At 31.2% G+C, this 5,189-nt stretch overlaps 1 long non-coding RNA gene across 1 annotated transcript; it reads right to left on the bottom strand.

The window, feature by feature from the left end:
• Positions 1–312: 312 nt before the first annotated feature.
• On the bottom strand, positions 313–3,992 carry LOC126893385 (uncharacterized). The gene is made up of 3 exons (XR_007701160.1): positions 3,529–3,992; positions 2,817–2,970; positions 313–1,198 (listed from the first exon to the last, which is right to left on the bottom strand). It is a non-coding gene; the product is annotated as an uncharacterized LOC126893385 (long non-coding RNA).
• Positions 3,993–5,189: the final 1,197 nt, after the last annotated feature.

Genomic DNA, 5,189 nt, shown 5'->3' with positions numbered 1-5,189 from the left:
TCACGTCTGATACGGTTACTAGCTGCAATAAGATCAGGAGGGTTACTAGCCCTAATGATTTGTCCTAATCGGGGTTCTAGTCCAGTTAAAAGAGTATTCAAAGCCATAGAGTCAATTAAAGTGCATTGGGCTTTCTTTTGGTCTTGTGTTAGGTCTGATTTTTGGATTGAAGCGTGCATTTTTGCATTTAGAACTTGTAGTCTATTGAAAAAGGTTAAGGGTGATTCATTTGATAACTGTCGAAGTCTTTGTAGATCATGGATTAAAGAAGTGAGATCTCTACTATCTCCGAAATGAACCCTAATAACACAAAACATTCCATGAATGTTCCTAGAATGTACTCACAGGACATTCCAAACATTCCTGGAATGTCCCCAAATGCACACGAATGTCCCTGGAAAGTCCCTGGAATGTGCTGTGTCAGCATTTTAAATATTCTTAGAATGTTCTGTTGGAACATTCCATGAATGTCTACGAATGTTCTTTGGACATTCACAGTATATGTTTTAGACTGAATGTCTTGTTGGAACATTCCATGAATGTTCTTTGGACATTCACAGTATATTTTTTAGACTGAATGTCTTGTTGGGACATTCCATGAATGTTGGAACATTCCATGAATGTTCTTTGGACATTCACAGTATATTTTTTAGACTAAATGTCTTGTTGGAACATTCCATGAATGTCTACGAACGTTCTTTGAACATTCACAGTATATTTTTTAGACATTCTCTGAAATATATCGTCAGTGCTGTGACAATACCTCCTATATCTTTTTTCATGAGGTTTGCAGGAGACGAAAAACATTTTTTAAGGTCACCTCCTGTTTGCATACGTAAGTTCTGGCTTGTTTTGTAGTAAATAGATAGTTAAATTTACTGCAAAACAAGTCAAAAAATATATGAAAACAGGAGGTGGCCCAAACAAGTTTTTAGTCTATCTTACAAATCTCATGAAAAAACAGATAGGAGGTATTGTCACATCACTGACGATATGTGGCCATACCAAATAATGCATGCTTGATAAATATAAACATTTTTATTGCAAAAAATCTTTTCATACATTTTTTTAATGTAATTTACTGATATTCCTATAAAAAAATGTGTCACATTTGCTTTGTAAACCTTTCTTTTGCCTTTCATAGCCACATATTCCATTTCCTTCCTGGTTTTTTGTAGACCACTTCTCTCAGCTGATTCTAAAAGAAAATAAAATAAATGGTAATTTTTCTATCCTTTACAATTAACAATCAGAAGAAATATTTACAGGTAATAATATGCATATAATAATAATAATAAAATAAATAATAAATTAAATAATATTTAAATAAATAATAAATAATATTTAATAAAGAAAATAATAAAACATTTTGTATTTTGACAACGACGTCCGATGTGGAAGTAGAAACCATAATAAAGTTATTTTTTCAAGTAAATTCTGGCTTATTTCCCCATTAAAATAGTTACAATAATTACAAAAATGCCACAAAGAAATAGCTTTTTCACAAACTAATAAGTATTTTGTTTTATTATATTTATTGTTTTTATTATTTACTTTAACTTAAGATTATAACTTAATTCTTGTTTTCTATTTCTGATGTTTTTATTTACTTGCATTCAATATTAATCTGTTTTCTTGTATAATCTACTTCGCAATAATTATGTGATATATTGGACTTAAAATGAATTCAAAAATTTTTTGTAATTGGGCAACAATGTCAACTTAGATCTCTGATGTAGATAATGAAGAACAACGGTATCTACAGTTGGAAAAATGAAAGAATAGGGCTTTTCATCAATTGTCATTTGTTTCGAGCTTCTGTCATGTGTCACATAATATTAATATATCTATGTCATATGTCTTTGGTTTGTATCTATTATTGTATATACCAATAACGTATGTCGTAGATATATTAATATTATGTGACACATGACAAAAGCTCGAAACAAATGACTGTGAATGAAAAGCCCTATACCCATGAACGATCACATCAATCACTTATTTTGTATTTGCTATCTTTTTCTATTTTAGAACAAATAGAAAATGATATAAAAACATTAAAAATAAAAAACTGGAGAAAAAAAGCATGAAACAGATCAGAGTGGAGAAGAATCCTGGAACAGGCCAAGACCCAGAAAGGGCTGTCGAGCCAATGATGATGATGATCTTTTTCTATAGGTAACAAACGTTTGTGATTTATAGAAAAAGACAGCAAATAGGGCTTTTCATCAACTGTCATTTGTTTCGAGCTTCTGTCATGTGTCACATAATATTAATATATCTACGTCATACGTCTTTGGTTTGTATCATTGGTATATGCCAATAACTTATGACGTAGATATAGTAATATTGTGTGACACATGACAGAAGCTCGAAACAAATGACTGTGAATGAAAAGCCCTATACAAAATAAGTGATTGATGTGATCGTTCATGGTTATAGGGTTTTTCATTCAGTCATTTGTTTCGAGCTTCTGTCATGTGTCACATAATATTAATATATCTACGTCATACGTTATTGATATAATCAATGATACAAACCAAAGATGTATGACGTAGATATATTAATATATGTGACACATGACAGAAGCTCGAAACAAATGACAATGAACAAAGCCCTATATTGCTTTTCATCGATTGTCATTTGTTTCGAGCTTCTGTCATATGTTATATAATCTGTGTATAATATTAATACAACACGGATTATACGACATATGACAGTAGCTCGAAACAAATGACTGTAAATGAAAAGCCCTATTCTTTAATTTTTCCAACTGTATATTGTAATTGTATTATTAATTGGGTTAAGCATATTACCTGTGTGATATAAGCTATTGGAACAGCACAGTCTCTCAAACGGTTGAAAGTGAAGTTCTGTCAATATCTTTTTCTAAAAAATGTTTTGAACATACTGCTCTATTAACAAATCTGATCAATACTTCATGCCTTCTTCGCAGGATCTTCTGGAAAGCTAAAAATACAAAATATATGCATTACTGAGCATTATTAACAAATTTTAGTTTTAAATAAAAAATATGATTAATGAACTCACAAAATATTATAAAAAGCAGCTTAGAAATTGTTTATTAGTATAGTCGTTTCCCTAGCCACAACTGGCTAGTGATTTTAGTAGGTAATTTTTTTGTTTTTGGCCATTTTTGCCAAAATTACTAACTATTTAGTTATTTTTTTGCCAATTTTACCAAATTGTCAAAATTATTTACTAAAATCACTAGCCAGTTGTGTCTGAGACTAAGTTTAGCGAACCGACTGTACTATTCATACTGTGTATTCATTAGTTGGTACTATTATAGTGTGTGGTCTACCATCCTGTTTATAAACGCATACCTTAGCAAAAACGCAAAAAAAAATTTAATTTTACAAATAATCCGTTTGTTATTATCTCTATTTACTATTTTAATTAGGAATAAGCAAGTTTGTGGCTTATTCGCAATTATTAAAATAATAAATGGATATTTTCTGAAATAGGGGCATGCCTTTGTTTACTTACATATTTGCATATACTAACCTTTGAAACATTATTCCTGCAGATTTTTTATCTACATTGCTTCTGCTACTCCAACTGATTTTATGCACTATATTAATAATACTATTAAAGTTATTATAAAAGTATCCGAATTAAAAAATATTCTTAAAAAGCACAAATAAAAACAAACAACGATCACGCACGGCAAGGTGGCCAAGGCCAAGATGCATGTCAAGATGGCCGAACCGAAGTCTGAAGTGAGGTCATTGGTCGTTTTTAGTCACGTGATGCCCTCTCTAAGCACCATGCACAAATACATGCGCCGTGAATTTGAAAATGAACAGGAACATTGGTAGTATGTTCACAGAATGTCTTATGGTAACATTCCACGAATAATTTAATCAGATGTTCACCGAATGTTCCCTAAATGTCCAGGACATTCAAATATTGATAGAACTTTGGTAGTACATTCCTGGAATGTTGTGTGTTGTTAGGGAAGGTTTAGTAAATTTTTTATGTCTGTATAAGAACTTGGTTTTCTAGAGTTTATTAATTGAGCTGCTTTACCTCTTAATTTATTTTTAATGTGAATCGTTAATAAGATACGTTGGTCTCCCGAAGCCATTCTAATTGCGCAATCACATGCGTCTAAAAATGTGGGGAGAGAGATTGGGTCTCCTTCGAATTCAGGAATTATGGAAAATATTTCTGAAAGTTTGTAGGGTTCAATTTCAGCTTGGGTTTGTGAACGTGTTTCAGGCATTTTGATAATAATATGTCAGTGGAAGTATAAAAACAGAATATACAAAATACGAAAAGTAAAATATGGTAAAATAAAATAAGGTAAAATATAGTAAAATATGGTAAAATCAAGTAAATATGGTAAAATAATGTAAAATATGGTAAAAATCAAGTAAAATATGGTAAAATCAGGTAAAATATGGTAAAATAAAGTAAAATATCGGCGAAAATATAATATAAAATCAATGAAATGCGTAAATAAAAATGATAAAATAATAAAAGTATGTAAGAAAAAATATTTCGTTATTAGATAATCAACTTGGCTTGACTTACTGTATAGTCAAGATTATAAATTGAAAATAGTATGATGTATGTACGGTATGCTTGCAAATATTAAAATATTAAAACGAGATGATTCAATAACTTACATTAACAGAAACATCGAGGACGTCTTGTTTTCTAACGGGATCTGCTACCAGGGGCTTCACCAGGTGTTCCTTCCGTAGTATCCAGTTGAATGAGGACGGCTCTAGGTTCTTTTTCCGTTGAGGGATAAGGATCCGCCGTTGCTAGTTAGTTTCCTTGTTCTATCAACGTTGACCGGATCCTACTGACTGCGCCAAATGTTAAATCACTAACTTCTTAATTGACTTTTTAAAAAAGATTTATTTCACAAATTACACTTATACTTTGTTCTATGATAAATTGAAGTAAATAAAATTATATAATGCAAATATGTTACTAGCGAGAAACTAAAATGACGAGTGATACAATAATGTTAAAGTACTAAATTTATAATCTTCCTACAAACTGTGGTGTCAGCATTTCCCACGAAAGGCCAGCTTTGGTCAGAGGTTGACGTCCATGCATGGTCAGCTATCTCTATGGGAACGCTTGCTGGAAGGATGATGAAATAGGAACTTATATTGCGAAACCAAAGAGTCGGTAACCCTTGAGTGGTT

The sequence above is a fragment of the Diabrotica virgifera genome, chromosome 10 (genome assembly GCF_917563875.1).
Source record: "Diabrotica virgifera virgifera chromosome 10, PGI_DIABVI_V3a".
Taxonomy (NCBI): Eukaryota; Metazoa; Arthropoda; class Insecta; order Coleoptera; family Chrysomelidae; genus Diabrotica; species Diabrotica virgifera.
The sequence above is the reverse complement of the archived record's forward strand: the minus strand, read 5'-3'. Positions and strand labels throughout refer to the sequence as shown.